At 41.2% G+C, this 22,982-nt stretch overlaps 1 protein-coding gene across 5 annotated transcripts in view; it reads left to right on the plus strand.

Moving 5' to 3' along the window:
• The window catches only part of VCL (vinculin), a 127,480-nt gene that overhangs the window by 44,556 nt on the left and 59,942 nt on the right, over positions 1 to 22,982 (plus strand). The window contains exon 1 of one of the 5 annotated variants that reach the window (XM_058436396.1): positions 20,998 to 21,016. The exons of the other annotated variants lie outside the window; for them this stretch is intronic. The gene's annotated coding sequence lies outside the window, so the exon portion shown is untranslated. Of the gene's footprint in view, positions 1 to 20,997; positions 21,017 to 22,982 lie in introns of those variants that run through there. 5 annotated transcript variants of the gene reach the window in all.

Raw genomic sequence — 22,982 nt, forward strand, 5'->3', positions numbered from 1 at the left:
GGCGTGGTGGCGGGTGCCTGTAGTCTCAGCTATTTGGGAGGCTGAGGCAGGAGAATGGCGTGAACTCGGGAGGTGGAGCTTGCAGTGAGTGGAGATCACGCCACTGCACTCCAGTCTGGGTGACAGAGCAGGACTCTGTCTCAAAAAAAAAAAAAAAATTATTGTTTCATATTTTCAGTTACATTTTAAGTTATATTTATATATCTCCTAGTACTCCTAAAAATAATTTCCAGGCTTTTTGGGCTATTCTGCATAAGACAAGCAGACATACTAATTTTTGAATACTTAAAACTTCTTAGGTTCTTTTTTTTTTTTTTTTTAAGTCGGAGTCTCGCTCTGTCGCCCAGGCTGGAGTGCAGTGGCGCAATCTCGGCTCACTGCAAGCTCCGCCTCCCGGGTTCACGCCATTCTCCTGCCTTAGCCTCTCTGAGTAGCTGGGACTACAGGCGCCTGCCACCACGCCCGGCTAATTTTTTTGTATTTTTAGTAGAGACGGGGTTTCACCGTGGTCTCGATCTCCTGACCTCGTGATCCGCCCGCCTCGGCCTCCCAAAGTGCTGGGATTACAAGCGTGAGCCACCGCGCCCGGCCACTTCTTAGGTTCTTATATTGTCTTTGATTAGTGGTTTTGTTCTATATCGCAGTCAAGTTGTAAGTAAAAGTAAAAGCTGATGTGTAGGACAAAAAAAGTAGAACTCATAGAAGTCAATAACATAAGACTTTTCAAAAAGATGTATGAAGGACTTGAATAGGCACCTCAAAAGAGGAAATTTAAGTGGCCAATAAATATTTTATCTCAGTCATCAGAGAAGTGCAAATTATTCTATTATACACCCCAAATTAAGAACCCTGATAATATTAGTTGTTGATAAGATGTGGAGCAACTGGAATATTCTTACACTGCTGTTGGGAATGTAAATTGGTGCAGCCACTTTGGAAAACAACATGACATCAGTAAAGTAGAAGATAAGCAGTTCCACTCTCAGGTATGCTCCCTAAAGATACTCGTCCACATGCACACCAGCATCCATATAAAAAACATTTCTATCAGCATTGTTCATGATGACCCCACTGGTCTATCTAGAGTAGAATGGATAAGATAATCATGGTGTAGTCAGAAATTGTAATATTAATCAGTAATGAAAAGGAGTGAGGAATTTTCACTTAAAAATGGTAAATTTTATGCTATACGAGTTTCATTTCAATTGAAAAAAACAATGAGGCCAGGTGCAGTGGCTCATACCTGTAATCCTGGCACTTTGGGAGGCCGAGGAGGGAAGATCACTTGAGCCTAGGAGTTTGAGACCAGCCTGGGCAATATGGTGAAAACTCATCTCTACAAAACATTAGCTGCGTGTGGTGGTGTGAGCCGGTAGTCCCAGCCACCCAGGTGGCTGAAGTGGGAGGATCACCTGAGCTGGGGAAGTTGAGGCTGCAGTGAGCTGTGACTGCACCACTGCACTCCAGCCTGGGTGACAGAGTGAAACCCTGTATCTAAAAATAAATAAATAAATAAATAAATAAATAAATAAAAAGACAAAAAAAGAGAAATGAATGAATCTCAAAAATAATTGAGGGAAATGAAAGATAGTCAGAGAGACAGAGACGGATAGATAAATAGATAGATAGATAGATATGTAGGTTCCACTTATTTAAAGTTCAAAAATGGCCAGGTGTGGTGACTCACACCTGTAATCCCAGTACTTTGGGAGGCCAAGGCAGGTGGATCACTTGAGGTCAGGAGTTCGAGACCAGCCTGGCCAACATGGTGAAACCCCATCTGTACTAAAAATATAAAAATTAGCCAGGTGTGGTGGCTCACACTTGTAATCCCAGCTACTTGGGAGGCTGAGGCAGGAGAATCACTTGAACCCGGGAGGCGGAGGTTGCAGTGAGCCAAGATCAAGCCACTGCACTCCAGCCTGGGTGACAGAATGAGACTCTTATCTCAAAAAAAAAAAAGTTCAAAAACATGCAGAAATAAACTATGTTGTTTAGACATGCCTATTTATATGGTAAAAAGATGCAGATGAGTAAGTAATAATGGTCACCACAGCCAGGGTAGTCCTATCTCTGGGAAGGAGGAAGAGGTTTATACTCAGGGAGAGGTACACAGGGGCATCTAAAAGTGGTAATAATGTTCTATTTTTGATTTAAGTGATGAGTTACATGGGTGGTTGTTTTATATTTATTCATTATATTATACATATGTTTATTTTCTCTATGTATGTTATATATCACAACTTTAAATAAAGCTAAAAGTGTTCCTTTATTTTTATCCTCCTCATGTTCTATTATTTTCATAGAACAGATGTAAAATTCTCACCTATATTGAAGTCTTCTTATTTCTACCTAACTCGAGTGGGTGCTTTATGCAACTGTGTTTCTGTTAATTCTGTAAAATGTCTTCATGTGTCAGGAAGTAAGGTGCTAGAAGCATCTGTTTTTTTGTAGAGCCTGTTTTGTGGGAGTATCTTTTTTGTCCTACCTTCATTGGACTTGGTGATCTCAAGGTTTCTTCCAGCTTTGACCAACATGAGCCTATTTTGTTTACATGCCATCCGATCAGCCTGGTAATATATATATTTTTGAGACAGGCTCTCACTCTGTCACCCAGGTTGAAGTGCAGTGGTGTGATCATGGCTCACTGCAGCTTCGATTGCCCAGGCTTAAGTGATCCTCCTGCCTCGCCTCCCGAGTAGCTGGGACTACAGGTGTGTGCCACGATGCCTGGACAATTTTTAAGTCATTTGTAGAGGCAAGGTCTCCCTGTTGCCCAGGCTGGTCTTGAAGTCCTGGGCTCAAGCAATCCTCCTGCATTGGCCTCCCAAAGTGTTGGGAGTATAGGCATGAGCCACTATGCCCCGGCCTTAGCCTGGTAATATTAGGAGGAATCTTATGCTGTCAACTAAGCATATTATAATTAAACTTGCATTTACCTTACATTAAAAACATAGCTCTAGCTTGTAGCAGGTTGCCCCTCACCCCTTGGAAGATACAGAGCACGGGGAATGAGTGAGTAGACCCTATAAACAATTGCTTCCAACCCTGACATTCTAGTCTATGAATATGATTTGATTGGTAAGTGGATTTTGTCAGGAAATTTATTTTTGCTCATCCCCAGAGACATATTCTGAAATATGCTATGTGCTCTCACAGACTTCCTTGGGGACTTAGAAAAACTAAAAATGAGCACACCCTAGTTGTGATAAAATTTTCAAAAAATTTGGTCACTTTAAAACAAAATAAAACTTTATTGATCACCCTGTGTGGTAACTAGGGCATCAACCCCTTACTCTAATAATTGGTAATTTAAAAGAAATTAAGCATTTATCTTGCCTTTCCTGTACAAAATTTTTAGAGTAGCCCAATAGCCCTAGTTGTAAGGTGAATTCTAACCAATAAATGTGGAAGACATGACAGAATTAAAAAATCAATGATCACTGGGCATGGTGGCTCACGCCTGTAATCCCAGCACTTTGGGAGGCCGAGGCAGGCAGATCACCTGAGCTTGGGAGTTCGAGACCAGCCTGACCAACATGGAGAAACCCCATCTCTACTAAAAATACAAAATTAGCCAGGCGTGGTGGCGCATGCCTGTAATCCCAGCTACGCTGGAGGCTGAGGCGAGAGAATCGCTTGAACCTGGGAAACGGAGGTTGTGGTGAGCCGAGATCATGCCATTGCACTCCAGCCTGGGCAACAAGAGCGAAACTCTATCTCAAAAAAAAAAAAAAAAAAAATCATTGATCATGTAATTGTTGATTTAGGTAAGGATAGTCAATGGATGAAACCATTCAGAGATTTGAACTTTTATTGTGCCATGGGGAAAAACTCTGGTCTCCAAGGTTAATCAGGGAAAAGTCATATGTTATGACCAACTGAAAACTTTACTGAGCAATTTTTTAAAAGTATATAATTTAATATGCCACACTCTGAAATGTTACTTGAAAATAGCCTTGAGTACAAACAACAATATGGCTGTGGTTGTCCAACAAATTTGGGGGCAAATAAATATTCTATAATTGAAAACATGGTGGAGGGCTAGGCATGATGGCTCACACTTGTAATCCCAGCACTTTGGGAGGCCGAGGTGGGAGGATTGCTTAAGCCCAGGAGGTCGAGGCTGCAGTGAGCTGTCATTATGCCACTGCACTCCAGCCTGGGTGACAGAGTGAGACCCTGTGTAAAACAAAACAAAATAAAAAAACCGTGATGGATTTTTATGTTTGCTTTTCTTGTTTTTCTATAGAATGCAAAATGAAGCAGAAAATAGTAGATGCCTTGACTTGGAAAAGACAGGGACAGAGAGGGCGGAAACAGATGGAAGCAATTAATGACATCCTTGGAACTACTGAGTAGGACATTCTTTTGAGCTGCTTGGTTGATGTTTAGAAATTTCTGGGGCATGACCGACTGAAACTTCCTCTGTAGTCTACTTTTGCAAGGATTTCTCAAGTGACTGCTTAAGCAACACTAAAGGCTAAAATATTTAAAAATTTATTGTTAGATCAGTCTGTACTCCTAGAATGTTAAGATGTCAAGGCTAGAGAAAACAGAAGATACTTGGCCTGTAGATAGATTTATACCTAAGCTATCTGATATATATTTAAAGATTTTTCAGGGAAAGATATGATACTTTTAGGATTTGGGGACCTCAAGATCCTATCATAGGCTATTTGTGTGACTGGCAATTAAGGGCATATGGAAAAATGGGTTTAATACATTTAAAATGATACAATTGTCGATGAGGAACTTCCAGTGCTCAGGCAATTCCTTACTGTAAAAATGAGAGCCATTTTAATATAGAACAAGATTTGCATGGTCACAGCCTTTCTCTTGGGTGGAGCAAAAGTTATCTGATCCCTGGCTGCACTGGCAGACAGAGTTCACAATTTACTAATTTTATCCAAGATTGCAATAATAGCCACAGTGTTGCACAAGAGGTGTAGGGTTGCATGGTGATTGCCATAGAAACTGCCCAGATTGTCATAAACTTCAGGAGTGCAGCAGCTATGTTGTATTGTTAAAATGTTGGTTAGACTAACCTTATAAACCTATAAGAAATCATTTGTTCCTGGCTGGGTGTGGTGGCTCACGCCTGTAATCCCAGCACTTTGGGAGGCTGAGGCAGGTGGATCATTTGAGGTCAAGAGTTCAAAACCAGCCTGGCCAACATGGTGAAACCCCATCTCTACTAAAAATTCAAAATTAGCTGGGCGTGATGGCACATGCCTGTAATCCCAGCTACTTGGGAGGCTGAGGTAGGAGAATCACTTGAACCCAGGTGGTGGAGGTTGCAGTGAGCCGAGATCATGCCATGCATTCCAGCCTGGGCAAGAGCGAAACTCTGTCTCAAAAAAAAAAAAAAAAAAAAGAAATCATTTGTTTCTTTTGAGACTGTCATCAGGGGAGTCAGCTGCTGTACTCCATATTTACATTTTGTATCACTGTCAGTTGTCATTTTCTTCTTCGTCATCATCAGAATGCTGTGGCAGTAATGTTTTATATATAATTGATTAATGGGCTAGACATGCTCCTTGGTTAATTATTTACTGATTGCCTTCTATGTGCCTAGCATGCTGAGTGCTGTTTATAGAATAGTAGTTCCTACCAGTGTGTAATGAATGGTCACTTGTGAGATATATTGCAAATAATATATTAATAGTAATAAAGTGCCAGAGGATACTAATGCTTTGCTTTAAAAAAAAAAAAAAAAATGAATTGAGAGGCCAGGCGTGGTGGCTCATGCCTGTAATCCCAGCACTTTGGGAGGCCGAGGCGGGGAGATCGTGAGGTCAGGAGATCGATACCACGGTGAAACTCCGTCTCTACTAAAAATACAAAAAATTAGCTGGGTGTGGTGGTGGGCGCCAGTAGTCCCAGCTACTCGGGAGGCTAAGGCAGGAGAATGCGTGAACCCAGGAGGCGGAGTTTGCAGTGAGCTGAGATTGCACCACTGCACTCCAGCCTGGGCGACAGAGCGAGACTCCATCTCAAAAAACAAAAACAAAAACAAAAACAAAACAAAAAAAACCTTAATTGAGCATATTTAAGTTCACGTGTATAATAATATCCCTCTCATTCCTGCTCATTATGAGTTTTTTTTTAAAAACTTTCATTGAAGTATAATATGCTTGTTATTATGTTTTCTTTAATGGGAGAGAAATTAGTGGAACTACAGCTATTGTGGCTGGGAATTGTGCATAATCCCAAGTAGACTCATGGGGATATGCCATAAACGTGAGTTTTATTTTCCTATACATGATGGCAGAGCAAAAGTGGAAACACTACTGCAGAGAAATTTTGTAAAAAAGAAATGTTTTAAGAAGTTTCCAATTAAAGAGCTGTAATACAGACTGACTTTATGATAGGAATTCAGAGAGAGAGCTCTCTCATTGTAAGTAGGAATAGTAGAAAGAGCGTTTATGTAGGCAGTGGGGCTTGGGAGGATGGTTAGATGTAGGGAGGACGGAAAATACTCTAGGTGCAATGAATGGCATGACCAAGTCATGAGGGCCTGTGGGGAGAGGGGCACATGGTGGGGGTGGTAGGAACTAAGCTTAGGTAGGTAGGTTGGGCAATAGTGAAGGTCCTTGAAAGCCAGGCAAAGGAATTTAGAATTGGGCAGGAGGGAAGCTTTGTAGTTGCTGAGCAGTAGGATGACAATATGAAAGCATCTTTCAGAAGATTCATAACCAAATACAGAAGGAATAGTAGGTGCTAGTGTTGTAACAGAGAATAAGCTGGATGTCAAACTGACCAGATTTATTTTCTGTTAGTGTAGATTTGCTTTAGATTGATTCTTTATTATAGGTGAGAAATGTTTATAGCAAACTATTTTATTTGCCTTGGAAAAATTGTCATTGCTGTACACAGTGGAATTTCATTCTCATTTCTGCAGTGGAGCAGAAATGAATAAGGAAGGCAATTCTTAGACCCGATCCAAGGATGTTCAGTACTGAATGGATCAAAAGGCATCACTTCTGAGGTGGTGTTGTGATATGAACTTGAAAAGGGCATGGTGTACATATCTGTTGGCAGGCAAATGACAGCTTCATTTCGAACTGGACAGTGTTGTCACTTTCTGCCTCAGTGCTGCTCTGACAGTCTGCTTGAAGTCAAAACTTGGACTGGTTCACCAGCTTGGACTATTTTTGAAGCGTACTGTAATGTCTAGGCTTATTGAATAAAAGAATGTTCCCAAAATACCATGTGAAAAGATGTACTGCTGCTACATGATTGCCATTATTCACATTTCTTGGGAATTCTTTATTTTAACCCTTAAACTTTATTAGTTAAGAACAGTTATGGTATATACTTGTACAAATTTACCATAATTTATATTCATGCACAAAGAAGAAATTTGAGAAGGATTAAAATATGCTTTATACTTAATTTAGATCTCTTTCGATCTAAGCAATGATGTCACATTTTTAGGTCATCAGGCCTTGTAGCTTTTTCTTTGCTTGTGATCTTGAACACTCAAAATAATTTGTGATGAAATTTGTATTTTTAAAGACACTTGTGGGTGAAAGTGCCCAGAATATCTTTTTTTAACAATTAATTATTTAATCATATCGCTTAATACCCTTTGTTTGCCTGGGGCTAATGTGTGATTTGTGTGTGTGTGTGTGTCCTGAGTTTTGTGGTTCTTTCTACTACTACAGTATTAGAAGATTTTTGTCTCTTAATGTGGATGCCCAAGTTTCTGTGATGTAATCATTGACCTCTGCCCACTGCCTTGCTGCATTTTTGACCTAGAGCAAGCACTCAAACTTTGAATAGTTCACCTTTGGACTTACCACATTAAACATAATTTAGTACTACTTTTTTTTTTTTTTTTGAGATGGAATCTCGCTCTGCTGCCCAGGCTGGAGTGCAATGGCGCCTTCTCAGCTCATTGCAACCTCCACCTCTCAGGTTCAAGAGAGTCTCCTGACTCAGCCTCCCGAATAGCTGGGACTACAGGCATACGCCACCACGCCTGGTCAATTTTTGCATTTTTAGTAGAGACGGGTTTCACCATGTTGGCCAGGCTGGTCTCGAACTCCTGGCCTCAAGTGATCCATCTGCCTCGGCCTCCCAAAGTGCTGGGATTACAGGCATGAGCTACCGCACCTGGCCTATCACTACTGTTTTTTTTGTTTGTTTGTTTGTTTGTTTTTTGTTTTAGACGGAGTCTCTCTCTGTCATCCAGGCTGGGGTGCAGTGGCGTGATCTCGGCTCACTGCAACCTCTGTCTTCTGGGTTCAAGCAATTCTCCCGCCTCAGCCTCCCGATTAGCTGGGACTACAGGCACGCACCACCACGCCCAGCTAATTTTTGTATTTTTAGTAGAGACGGGGTTTCACCATGTTGGCCAGCCTGGTCTTGAACTCTGCTCAATTTCTTAAATACCTTCTATGAGCTGGGTATTTTAAGTTGTGTTATTTAGTCCACTTCATTTTTCAGATGAAGAGAAGCTCAGTAAGGCGTTGAAAGTTACTCAGTTCATACATGGCAGAGATAGGATTCTAACCCTGAACTGTTTGATTCCAGTATGCTAAGGTACTTTCTCATTCTTCTTTACAATAGTCTTTTCTTCTAACATAATAGTTATTGTGAGGTTTAAATGAGTGAAATGATATATGTGAAAATACCTAAAACAAACAAAAAGAAACATTTGGTGATTATGATGCAGGACAGGCAAACCCCAAAATTGAGGCTTAGCCCAAGAGGGTTCTTGGCTTTTCCTAGGAAAGAATTCAAGAGCTAGCCGGTGGTGTTAGCAACTTTTATTGAAGCAGCAGTGTACAGCAGCAGCAGCGCAGAGGCATTGCTGCTGGCGGAGCAGGGCTACCCTAGAGGCAGGGTGCCCAGAGTAGCAGCTCAGAGGCAGTTCTGCATTCATATTTATACCCACTTTTAATTATATTCTAATTAAGGGGTGATTTATGCAGAAATTTCTAGAATGCAAGTGGTAGCTTCTAGGTTGTTGGGTCGTTGCCATGGAAAGAGGCAGTAATGTCTGGGTGTTGCCATGGCAATGGTAAGCTGACCTATCACCCTGGTGGGCGTGTCTTATGGGGAGGTGCTTTTACTCTGGACCTGCTTTAGCTAGTCCTCTATGTGGTCCAGTGTCCATGCCCTGCCTCTGGATTTGAGTACTGACTCCTACTTCAATTACATATTAGCTCCCTTCTATAGCTTCTTTTTTTTTCTTCTATAGCTTCTTAATTTTTGTTTCTTAATAGTTTTCTCCAAATAAATGATTCAATTCTTCAGTTAGTTTTTTTTTTGTTTTTTTTTTTTTGAGACGGAGTCTCACTCTGTAGCACAAGCTGGAGTGCAGTAGCATGATCTCAGCCCACCGCAACTTCCCCATCTAGGGCTCAAGTGATTCTCATGCCTCGGCCCCGCAAGTAGCTGTGACTACAGGTGTGCGCCACTACTCCCAGCTGATTTCTTGTATTTTGGTAGAGAGGGGGTTTCACCATTTTGCCCAGGGTGGTCTCAATCTCCTGAGCTCAGGTGATCTGCTCACCTTGGCCTACCAAAGTGCTGAAATTACAGGCGTGAGCCACCGTGCTTGGCCCGTCAGTTACTTTTTTTTTTTTTTTTTTTGAGACGGAGTCTCACTCTGTTGCCCAGGTGGAGTGCAGTGGCGCGATCTCGGCTCACTGCAAGCTCCGCTTCCCGGGTTCACGCCATTCTCCTGCCTCAGCCTCTCCGAGTAGCTGGGACTACAGGCGCCCGCCACCACGCAGGGCTAATTTTTTTTGTATTTTTAGTAGAGACGGGGTTTCACCGTGGTCTCGATCTCCTGACCTCGTGATCCGCCCGCCTCGGCCTCCCAAAGTGCTGGGATTACAAGCGTGAGCCACCGCGCCCGGCCCGTCAGTTACTTTTTAAGCTTTTCTCAGAGATATTTTTTATCTAATTTGTAGTCTTCTGTAGTAAGACTTTTTTTTTTTAATTGGACGATGATTACTTGTTTTTATTTAATCCCTTTCTTTCTGTATCTGTTGAGTGGATGACACAATTTTTATCCTTTACTCTGTTGAGGTAGTCTATGGTTTACTACATGAATATAGATTTGCTGATAATGAACCATTCTTGCATTTCTACGATAAACCCTACCTGGCTGTGATGAAAAAAATACATATATATAGTGCTGAATTTAATTTGCTAATATTTTAAAAGGATTTCGCATTTTTGCTCATGAGGGACCTTTATGTGTAATTTTATTTTCTTCTTATATTCTTGTCTAGTTTGGGTATCAAAGTTATTTTAGCTTCATAAAATAAGGTCTTTTTCTAGTTTTTGAAACAGGTTATGTAAGATAAAGATTATCTGCTCTTGAAAGTTTGGCAAAACTTGCATCTGAAACTCCCTGTATCTGGTGGTGTCTTTGGGAGGAAGAGATATGACTAAAAAGAAACTCATTCAGTTTCGTTTTATTATCTAAATAAGGCTCTAAATTCATTGTGAGTCAACTTTGGTAGTCTGATACTTTTCTAAGAAATTACCAATTTTATCCAACCTTCCAATTTATTAGCATAAAATTTATAATAATCTATTCTTTTAAAAATCTCTGTTATATCTAGTTATATCACATTTCCTATTCAGTATTGCTTATTTCTGCCTTTTGTCTTTTTTTCTTATCACTCTTGTTAGAGATTTATCTGTCTTACCAGCTTTTCCCACAAAGATCTATTTCATTAAATTCTTTTCTCATATTTATTATTTACTTTTCTCAAGTTTATTATTTGAATACCTTATTTTTAATATTTCAGTCTTTATGTTCAATCTTTCTTTTCTTTTTCCTTTTTTGAGATAGAGTCTTGCTTTGTCACCTGGGCTGTAGTGCAATGGCATGATCTCGGCTCACTGCAACCTCTGTCTCCTGGGTTCAAGCGATTCTCCTGCCTCAGCCTCCCGAGTGGCTGAGATTATAGGTGCCTGCCACCATGCTTGGCTAATTTTTATATTTTTAGTAGAGACGGGGTTTCACTATGTTGGTCAGACTGGTCTCGAACTCCTGACCTCAGGTGATCCACTCACCTCCACCTCCCAAAGTGCTAGGACTACAGGCATGCACCACTTTAATTTTTAAATTAGAGAATTTAAAAATTCTTTAAAATAATTTTTTAAAGTTTTCAAAATTCTTTTTAATATCTTTTGTTATATTTCTAATATGATTGTATTGTACCTAAAGACATGGTTGGTATAATATCAATTCATGGAAATTCTTTTGTTACATACAGCTCAGTTCTAGTGAGTTTTTATGTGTGCTTGAAAAGAAAGTATATTCTCTTTTGCTTGGGTATAGAGTTCTATTTATACTAATTAGGTCAGTATATAAATATTTCTAGTCCAATTTTTTATAGCCTAATTTGTCTGTTTCAACTATCAGTTTATGATTGATATATGTTAAAAATCTCCTATACTAATTGTAGACCTGTCTATTTTTCTTGTAATTGTCAGTGTTAGCTCTGTATATTTCAAAGCAATATTGTTAGGTGGTTACAAGTTTGTGATTCTCCTGGGTTCTGAATTCTGTTAATTATTTGTTGCTAATTATCTTTTTTTAGAATGACTGTTGATAGACGTTAGCCTCCTGTTGGCTTGTTTCTCCAGATTGTGTTCTTCTTCTTTTAATCTACATCCTAGTTTTTGCCAGTTTTCTTCATAAGTGAAAATATCCTCTTATTGTATCTATCACTTCATTTTGTGTTTAGGTTGCCACGCCTGTAACTCTTTTATTACGTTCTACTGTAGAACAGTGATTGCCTACTTTTTTCAGCATAAGGACCTTTAAGTAATAATAGTGAGATTTTAGGCTGGGCGTGGTGGCTCATGCCTTTAATCCTAGCACTTCGGGAGGCCAGGGCAGGTGGATTACTTGAGGCCAGGAGTTCAAGACCAGTGTGGCCAACATGGTGAAATCCCGTCTCTACCAAAAATACAAAAATTAGCTGGGCATGATGGTGCACGCCTGTAGGCCCAGCTACTTGGGTGACTGAGGCAGGAGAATTGCTTGAGCCTGGGAGGTGGAGGTTGCAGTGAGCTGAGATCGCGTCATTGCACTCCAGCCTGGGTGACAGAGCGAGACTATGTCTCAAAAAAAAAAAAAAAAAACCAAAAAAACCAACAACAAAATAATAATAGTGAGATTTTAAATTATTTGTTGATTAAGAAATGCATAAAAACAAAAAGATACAGGCCGGGTGCGATGGCTCACACCTGTAATCCCAGCACTTTGGGAGGCTAAGGTGGGCAGATCACTTGAGGTCAGGAGTTCGAGACCAGTCTGGCTAACATGGTGGAAACCCGTCTCTACTAAAAATACAGAAATTATCCAGGCATGGTGAGGAGTGCCTGTAATTCCAGCTACTTGGGAGGCTGAGGTGGGAGAATGGCTTGAACCTGGGAGGCAGAGATTGCAGTGAGTGGAGATCACGTCACTGCACCCTAGTCTGAGTGACAAAGTGAGACTCTATTTCAAACAAACAAACAAACAAATGATACAGTGAATTTTGTAATATTTTATTTTATTTTATATAATTTTTTGAGACAGGATCTTGCTATGTCACCTAGGCTGGAATGTAGTGGTGTGATCACAACTCATTGCAGCCTCAGCCTCCTGGGCTCAGGTGATCCTCTCATCTCAGCCTCCCAGGTACCTGGGACTATACGCATGCATGCTACCATACCTGGCTAATTAAAGGAAAAAAAATTTTTTTTTTTTTAGAGATGGGACCTCACTATGTTGTCCAGGTGGGTCTAGAACTCCTGGGTTCAGTCAGTCCTCCCAGAATACTGGGATTATAGGCGTTAGCCACCACGCCTGGCCAATTTAGTAATATTTTAAGATAATTTAAAAATTTTATTCATCACAACAGAATCAACACACATTTGAAAACTACTAGTATCTGTAAGACACTCTTGCTTGTATACTCAGTCTATTTCTGCTGTAACCCTAGTATGAGATGGAGGAAGGACTGTGGAGCTGATGGACCAGGAGGTAGCAGAGTTCTTGATTGAACTCTGCACACTCAGAATCTGCACTGACGCTAGATTTGACAAGACAGTAAGGGAAGAGGGGAGAAAGAACAGGACTAGTTACTCAGGTTTTAAAGAATTTAAAGATTGTGACTCATACACTATCTTTAAAATAAACTACTTACCAAGACTTGAGGAACGTATAGCTTGGGCAGCTGTAACGTTTGTTCCTCTCCCATTCATTCCCAACATGCTGCTTCCCCTTCAGTTATCTCTTGACTTGGACAGAGTCCTGTTTTATTTGAAGTCAAAACTGGCTGCATACCCTCCTAATCTCAATAATCTGAAATAAGAGAATTTAGTGAGCCTGTGGGTTTTGTGTGTGTGTGTGCTCATGTCGGGTGTGTGTGTGTGTTTAGGCTTTGTTAACTAGTATACATCCTCTAGCAAAGGGTTTGGTGTTTCCCTTGAAATGTTTTGAATGTTTTCAATATGACTCATTGTGGGTTATTTTTTAAAATTCATTTTTCCCCTTAGCTTTATTGAGATATAATTGACAAATGGAAATTGTATATATTTAAGCTGCATCCTTGTGGTTTTATTTTTAGTTTTGGGTGTACTCATGCAGTGTCCTGTACTATCACTGTTTGGCCTTGATAAGAACAAGAAGGCCACTTTGCATTATGTTGTACTTTAAGAGAGTTGGGACAGGGAAAGGAATACTTTGTGGATGAGGTCTGTGGGATCTTTAAATGTAGGAGTACAGGGTTGGAACAGCATGTTTCAGTATTATCACACAGTGTACACCCGTGTGAGTTGGTGCTGCATACTTGCTACTTGAATTAGATTAAAGCTTGTCATTGTACTCTGTGTTCCTGACTCCCTCCTAAAAACTGTAACTATGCTTGTGGCCTTCAGTCAGGTCTCTAAGTGACTAATGGCTGAGGATCCTTGACTTTTCTCAAAATGGCAACTCCAGGAGCAAAGCATATAAGCTATTACTGGTATGCCACAGAATGCGTCCATCTCTACTGTTTTAAAGTAAAATCTGTGCCAAATGCTTCATATTAACATGGAAAAGAAAACTTTCTTCACCTATCTCCTGAGTCTTTTGAAATCTTCACATATATTATTTTCTAAATTATTATTATTTAAAATTTTCTTAAAGATGGAGTCTTGCTCTGTCTCCCAGGCTGGATGGAGTACAGTGGCATGATCATAGCTCACTGTAACCTCAAACTTCTGGGATCAAACAATTCTCCCCTGAGCCTCCTGAATAGCTGGGGCTACAGGCACATGCCATCATGCACGGTTAATTTTTAAAAATTTTTCGTAGAGATGGGGTCTCGCTATGTAGTCTACTGTTCTCAAACTCCTGGGCTCAAGCAATCCTTCCACCTCAGCCTCCCAAAGTGCTGGGATTATAGGTGTGAGCCACCATCCCTGGCTCTATTTTTATTATTAAAAAAAATCATATGTATATACAAATTCCAGTGAATTGATAGAGGCAGTACTTCCTATTTGAAGGATACTAGAATGGCTGAACTCTCAGTTGCTGATGCCTGAAATTTTATATTGGAGTTCATTCCTTAGGTTAACAATTTAAATCTTAAATATCTAATGAAGGGATAATTTGGGGGGCCTTAGCAGTCATTTTCACTTACATCTTTGGCTGAAGGTAGGCTCTTAATATGCAAGAAGGCAGAGAGAGCTTGAGGGCCTGCCTGTACCCCAAACCCCTGCCTTCTCACTCGGGCCTTATATTGTGAAGGGTCTGGACTTCAATATTATCTTCAAACAAGGCAATGTGTGTAGTCACAGGAAAAAAAGAAGTTTTAAAAGATGTTGTTCATGGCCAGGTGTGGTGGCTCACGTTGTAATCCCAGCACTTTGGGAGGCTGAGGTGGCCAGATTGCTTGAGCCCAGGAGTTCAAGACCAGCCTGGGCAACATGGCAAAACCCCATCTCTATTAAAAATACAAAAAATTAGCTGGGCGTGGTGGCATGCACCTGTAGTCCCAGTTACTCGGGAGGCTAAGGTAGGAGGATCACTTGAGCCTCCACCCAAGGCTGTGGTGAGCCATGATTGTGCCACTGCACTCCAGCCCAGACAAAAGTTGATCATTGCAATTAAAATATTAAATTTAAGCACTTAAATAGACCACCATTTTTATGAACCTGTTTTGGCATTTCTTCGTTTTTAAATATGATGGGCTTCTCAGACTGGGAAGTGTGATCTAGGCCTTTCTTGATGTGTGAAAGACCCTGACAGGATGAGAAGGGAAGGGAAGATCTCAACAAGGGCTAAGAAAAGAGGAAGAATAGCCCTGACAATTGATTTTGCCTGCCACATAATTATACCGGGGCCAGACTGGTTGGAGATGACAGTGAGGGAGGTGCTGGGTGCAGTGGCCAGGTGGAGAAAACCTCACTGACCAGCTTCTCATGTTCTCACTTCCTTCCCTCCACCTGTTTCCTTCCCATCTCCCAAGTGTCGTCATAGCCTTGTTTGATCAGATATGTTTGTGGGCTCTGCAACAAGCTCTCTCTCTAAAACAGGGATCGTGGGATGTAAACACCTGTTTCCCTGGGTGTGCTCCAGGAACTGTGACCTCCATGAAATCAAATTTTCAAGTGTTCTGTTCCATAGTACTTCACTCTTAGGCAAACAATGCATCTTTTTGACAGTATTTATAACCTAAAAGGCTCTACTGTCTACGATCAGTTTTAATTTTTTTTGTTTTTATTAAAACAGTGAATGTGATATGAGTTACTTCCACTCCTCCCCAACTTTTTTTTTTTTGGTGGGAGTGAAAGTTGAACGTGAATGTTTTCAAGTGCTTTCCAGTTTTAAATTATGGCCCATATGTCTAAATAGACTTAATCACACTATTTCCTTTATATTATTTTGTCTGAAGCTCTCCTTTCCACGGCTAAACCAGTCAGCTGACATAGGATGACTGCTTTTTACAGAAGTAGATAGAGATTGTGTGGCTTTAGAGTGAGCTACCTGCACTTTGTGATGGTAGACTGCCCTCCTTAGTCCAACTAGGCCTATTGCAAGTGCAGGTTATTTCTCACAGAAAGGGTGTGTATGTGTGTGTGTGTGTGTGTGTGTGCGCACGTGCGTATGCGTGAGAGAGAAAGAGAGAGATCTGCTGGAAAAAGAGCTCAAAGAGATGCTGCAAAGAGAATCATCTTTGTAAGTAGTGCTGAGCTTCTCAAGGCAGGAGCAGTGTAGTTGTTACCTTCTCCATCGCAACATTCCTAACCTCTTAGGTAAAAATGACTCCTCCAGGCCAGGCACTGTGGCTCACACCTGTAATCCCAGCACTTAGGGATCACCTGAGGTTGGGAGTTTGAGATCAGCCTGGCCAACATGGTGAAACCCCATCTCTATTAAAAATACAAAAACTAGTTGGGCGTGGTGGTGCACGCCTATAATCCCAGCTACTGGCAGGCTGAGGCTTGAGAATCACTTGAGTGTGGGAGGCAGAGGTTGCAGTGGGCTGAGATCGCACCACTGCACTCCAGCCTGGGTGACAGAGCAAGACTCCATTTCGAAAGAAAAAAAAAAAAAGAAAAGAAAAAGAAAAGAAAAAATCTCCTCCTGCTTTTGCACCCATACTTTTTTTGTTTTTTTTTTTTTTTGAGACGGAGTCTCGCCCTGTCACCCAGGCTGGAGTGCAGTGGTGCCATCTCGGCTCATTGCAACCTCCACCTCCTGGGTTCAAGCAATTTTCCTGTTTCAGCTTCCTCAGTAGCTGGGATTACAGGCATGTGCCACCATGCCTGGCTAATTTTTGTATTTTTTAAGTAGAGATGGGGTTTCACCATGTTGGTCAGATTGGTCTCGAACTCCTGACCTTGTGATCTGCCCGCCTTGGCCTCCTAAAGTGTTGGGATTACAGGTGTGAGCCACTGTGTCCAGCCCGCTGGACTTACTTCTAAAGACTGATTTGTACTTGTCTCCTCCTACCAAGGTTCCTCTTAGGTAAGGACTTTTAAAAAATATTCCCATTTTTAGGAATCATAGCATGTAATAGTTCCTCAATATATTAGATGAATAAATATATGAAAGAATTTAAAGGAATTTAAGATTAGTGACTAGGCTGGGCACAGTGGCTCATGCCTATAATTCTGGCACTTTGTGAGGCCAAGGCAGGAGGTTCACTTGAGCCCAGGAGTTCAAGACCAGTCTGGGCAACATAGGGAGACCTTGTCTGTACAAAACAAAAAATTAGCTGGGCATGGTGATGTGCATCTATAGTCTCAGCTACTTGAGAGGCTGAGGTGGGAGGATCACTTGAGCCCAGGAGTTCAAGACCAGTCTGGGCAACATAGTGAGACCCTGTCTCTACAAAAAATATAAAAAATAAAAAATTATCTGGGCATGGTGGCATGTGCCTGTGGTCTCAGTTAATTGATAGGCTGAGGTGGGAGGATCACTTGAGTCTGGGAGGTTGAGGCTATAGTGAGCTGTGATGGTACCACTGCACTCCACCCTGGGTAACAGAGCGAGACCCTGTCTAGAAAAAAAATTTAGTAACTCACTTTTTCTGGATATAGTCTAAAAGAACCCTTAAAAAGGACTTGTAGGCAGGGTGTGGTGGCTCACACCTGTAATCCCAGCATTTTGGAAGACCGAAGGGGGTGGATCACTTGAGGTCAGGAGTTGGAGACCAGCCTGGGCAATATGATGAAACCTCATCTCTACGCAAAATACAAAAACAATCAGCTGGGCATAGTGGCGCATTCCTGTAGTTCCAGCTACTTGGGAGGCTGAGGCAGGAGGATTGCTTGAGGCTAGGAAACGGAGGTTGCTGTGAGCTGAGATTGTGCCACTGCACTCCAGCCTGGGCAACAGAGTGAGACTCTGTCTCAAAAAAAAAAAAAAGAAAAAGAAAAAGAAGAAAAAAGACTTGTGGTAGTCTTTTTATAATCTCTAAATGTATTTTCCTCTTATTTGGCATAGATTTAATTTTCTTGGTGAGTGATAATTGAAATCACGTGGAACTGAGGAATTTGTGCTCTTTTTTTCTTACAAAATAATTACTCATACTCAAGGTCTTCTCCTGAATTGTCTCAAATTAGAGTAGGTGGTAATTCTGGGAAGAATGTATTAGAGGGTCATGAGTGAGCATATGTCGAGATCCCATAAGGCTATCATTGGTCCATTTGATATATAGCATAAGATTTTTTTCTAGCAATTTAGGTTGAAGATTCAAAGGGAGAGAGAGGTACTAGTTGATTGATTTAAAGTATCTAATTAAATATTATTATTATATAGTAAAGATATACAATTATTTAGGAAACTGACCTTATCCCTACTTTCATTCTTTAAATACTTTTTAAAAATTCAGATTTCTATTAAAATATACAAGATCACTTTAAGAAGCTAGGGAGCTTGAATGTTTAAATAAAATCCAATTTTCCATACACAAGACAGACTTCTTCCTGTTTCTGACTGCTGGTTAGTCTTAGTGGGATTTGTTTGGCTTTTATGAATGCCATTAAATTTTAATGTGCAGATCAGATGTCTTATTGTATAAAAAAGTGGTTCAGTCTCTGTTATGGACCTATCATTTTACCACACAAGGGAACCATTAGTGATAATCAATTTTATTCCTGTAAACCTTTTCCATTTCTTTTCTTTTTCAGTTTCCTTTCTCCATAATGGTCATTCCTGTCATTTTTTTTCCAAATTTGAAAAACTTATGCAGTAACTGGATTTCATGAATAGATATATCACAAGATTTGTAGTTGGTGATGCTTTTGTTTGTTGACTATAATTTCATAAATGTTCAAGTTCCCTGGAAACAATTTCTTTAAATATTACCCTACCACTACCTTCTCTCCTTTGGAAACTTTAATTACACATATATTAGGTTGCTTGGAGTTGTCCCACAGATCACTGATGCCATTTGTTTTTTAAAATCTTTTTTCACCCTGTTTTATTTTGAATAGTCTTTATTGCTATGACTTCAATTTCACTATTTTTTTCCCTGCAATATCTAATCTGCTAGTAATTCACAGTGTATTTTTATATCTCAGACATATCTTTCATATCTAGTTGTTCTATTTGGGTCTTTTTCTCTATCTTCCATTTATCTAACTAGTGTAACCAATCTACTTTTTTTTTTTTTTTTTTTTTTGAGACAGGATCTTGCTGGGTCACCCAGGATGGAGTGCAATCATGGCCCACCGCAGCCTCAACCTCCTGGGCCCAAGTGATCCTCCCACCTCAGCCTCAAGAGTAGCTGGGGCTACAGGCGTGTGACACCATGCCATTACATTTTTAATTTTTTTTTTTTTGAGATGGGGTCTTACTCTGTTGCCCAGGCTGGAGTGCAGTGGCACAATCACGGCTCACTGCATCCTCAACTTCCCTGGGTTTAAGTGATCCAGCCACCTCAGCCTCCTGAGTAGCTGGGACTATAGGCGTGCACCACCACACAGGGCTAATTTTTTATTTTTTGTAAAAATGGGGTTTTGCCATGCTGCCCAGGCTGGTCTTGAACTCCTGAGCTCAAGAGATCCTCTTGCCTCAGCCTCCCAAAGTGCTAGGATTACAGGTGTGAGCCACCACGCCTGGCCTGATTTTTTTTTTTGTGTGTGTGTGGAGATGGAGTCTTGCTATATTGCCCAGGCTGGCCTTGAACTCCTGGCCTCAAGCCATCCTTCTGCCTCAGCCTCCCAGACCACGGTATTAGGCACCGTGCCCAGCTCAATCTTTACTTTTGTTTTTTGAACATGTGGAGTACAGTTATAACCATTTTAATGTTCTTATCTACTGATTCTCTCATCTTTGTCATTTCTAGGTTGGTTTTGTTTTGAGACAGGGTCTTATTCTGTCACCCAGTATGGGATGTGGTGGTGCAATAATGGCTCACTGCAGCCTTGGCCTCTTGGGCTCAAGTGATTCTCCCACCTCAGCCTCCTGAGTAGCTGGGACCACAGGCACTTACCACTGTTCCTGGCTAAGTTTTAAATTTTTTGTAGAGACAAGGTCTTCCTTGGCCGGGTGCAGTGGCTCACACCTATAATCCCAACACTTTGGGAGGCTGAGGCGGGTGGATCACTTGAGGCCAGGAGTTTGAGACCAGCCTGGCCATCATGATAAATCCCCGTTGCTACTAAAAATATAAAAATTAGCCAGCTGTGGTGTGGTAGCACACACTTGTAATCCCGGCTACCTGGGAGGCTGAGGCACAAGAATCCTTTGAACCCAGGAGGTGGAGGTTGCATTGAGCCGAGATCACACCACTGCACTCCAGCCTGGGCAACACAGCCAGACTTTGTCTAAAAAAAAGAAGACAGGGTCTCCCTGTGTTGCCCAAGCTGGTCTTGAACTCCTGGCCTCAAGCAGTCCTCCTCTCACCCTCAGCCTCCTAAAGTGTTGGGATTACAGGCATGAGCCATGACACCAGGCCCTAGGTTGGTTTTGAATGATTGACTTTTCTCTTCATTATTGGCGTATTTTCATGCCTTTTTGTATACCTGATAATTTTTGATTGGATGAAAGTTTCCTCTTATTGCTGTGACAAGTCACCACAAACTTTGTGGTTTAAAAGAACGCAAATTTATTATCTTACAGTTCTGGAAGCCTGAAGTCCAAAGTGAGTCAGCAGGGCCACATTCTTTCTGGAAACTCTAGAAAAGACTCTGTTTCTTCGCCTTTTCCAGCTTCTAGAGGCTGCCTGCTTTCCTCGGCTTGTAGCCCTACATTACTCCAGTCTCTGCTTTCATCATCATACCTCCTTCTCTCCTGCTTCCATTGCCATGTCAGTGAAATAATGCCCTCAGTTTGCTAATAAAATAACTGTCAACTTAGAATTCTGTACTACTATAGTCTTTGAAGAATGAAGACAAAATAGACATTATCAAACAAAAACTGATACATTTTGTCACCAGCAGACTTTTACTGGAGGAAATCCTAAAGAATGTACTTCAGACAAGTCAGCTCATCCCAGATGTAAGCCTGAAATACAAGAGGGAATGATGAGCCAAGATTCTGGACAGTTTGTTGGTAAATGTAGATAAGCGTTGATGTATATAATAATGGGATGCTTTTACTCAACGCTTCTGATACCACATGTATGGCTTTTTTTTTTCCACACCAACAACCAGTCTTCCAACTCTTCAGACACCAACTTGGTATTTGGCAACGCAATTCAATTCTGACACTAACTATCCAGAGTTAGTGTCAGACTCCACAAGTTTAAGTGCTTAGTCCCATAAAACTATCCTCACTTCAGATACCAGTCACAAGTATTGGGTGCCTGGTATACCCATACTTCTGTCCGACTTTACTACAAAGTTGGAAGTTCCTACAACTCCCCGCTTTCGGGTTTGATAATTCGCTAGAATGGCTCACATAACTCACGGAAACACTTTACTCAAATAGTTACCAGTTTATTATAAAGGATACAACCCAGGAACAGCCAAATGGAAGAGCTGCATAGGGCAAGATACGATGAGGAAGCTGTCATGTTGCCTGGGTGCACCACCTCCCAGCACCCGGATGTGTTCACTAACTCAGAAATTCTCTGACCATGCTTGATGTTTCTGGAACCAGCTCCCGTTTTGAAGCTATCTAGGGTCCCCTAGCCACTAGTCATCTTATTAGCATACAAAAGACACTTTTTTTTTTTTTTTGAGACAGGGTCCAGCTCTGTCACCCACACTGGAGTGCAGTGGCATGATCATAGCTCATTACAGCCTTGATATCCTGCACTCAAGCAATCCTCCTGCCTCAGCCTCCTGAGTAGCTAGGACTACAGGTGTGAGCCACCGTGCCTGCATATTTTTTTTTAAATTTTTAGTAGAGATGAGGTCTTGCTCTGTTACCCAGGCTCGTCTGGAACTCCTGAGCTCAAGTGATCCTCCTGCCTTGGGCTTCCAAAGTACTGAGATTACAGGCATGAGCCACTGTGCCTGTCCACAAAGACACGCTTAAGTGTCAAAAGACACTTTTAGGAAAAATATTTTTCCTAAAATTTGGGTCACTCATTCTTTTCAATAACACATAGAAAATTTATAAAAATGAATCATGTTAAGCCATGAAGCTAGCCTAAATATATTTTAGTGCCTTAAGACCACATTTTGTAGACAACTCATTTGAATGATAAATCAATGATCAGAAGATAAGTAGAAGAGTCCTTTATGTGTAGAATTATATTTTAAAATTCCCAAACAATTCATTGTTAAATAAATCACAGTGACAATTAGAAATGAATGACAAAAACACTACCTATCAAAACTCATGGGGCCAGTAAACAGTGAAACAAACAAACAATCCTCAGTTTTATTAATAAAAGAAAAATCCAGGGCTGGGCACAGTGGCTCAAATCTATAATCCCAGCACTTTTTTTTTTTTCCAGACTGAGTCTCACTTTGTCGCTCAGGCTGAAGTGCAGTGGCGCAATCTTGGCTCAATGCAACCTCCGCCTCCCAGGTTCAAGCAGTTCTCCTGCCTCAGCCTCCCAAGTAGCTGGGATTACAGGCGCTTGCCACCATGCCTGGCTAATTTTTGTATTTTTAGTAGAGACAGTGTTTCACCATGATGGCCAGGCTGGTCTCCAACTCCTGACCTCAAGTGATCCACCTACCTCGGCCTCCCAGAGTGTTGGGTTTACAGGTGTGAGCCACTGTGCCTGGCCCCCAGCACTTTAGGAGTCTGATATGGATGAATTGCTTGAGCCCAGTCTGATATGGATCAATTGCGCGACTTTATTCTGATACGGATCAATTGCAGACTTTAGGAGTCTGATATGGATCAATTGCACGACCAGTCTGTGCAACATGGCAACACTCCATCTCTACAAAAAATAAACATAATTAGCTGGGCATGATGGTGTGTGCCTGTAGTCCCAGCTACTTGAGAGGCTGAGGTGGGAGGTGACCGGGAGGTCGAGGCTGCAGTGAGCCATGATTATACCACCGCACCTGCCGCCTGGGCAACAGACCGAGACCCTGTCTCAAAAAAAAAAAAA

The sequence above is a fragment of the Hylobates moloch genome, unplaced genomic scaffold, assembly GCF_009828535.3.
Source record: "Hylobates moloch isolate HMO894 unplaced genomic scaffold, HMol_V3 SCAFFOLD_3, whole genome shotgun sequence".
In the NCBI taxonomy this organism is placed as follows: domain Eukaryota; kingdom Metazoa; phylum Chordata; class Mammalia; order Primates; family Hylobatidae; genus Hylobates; species Hylobates moloch.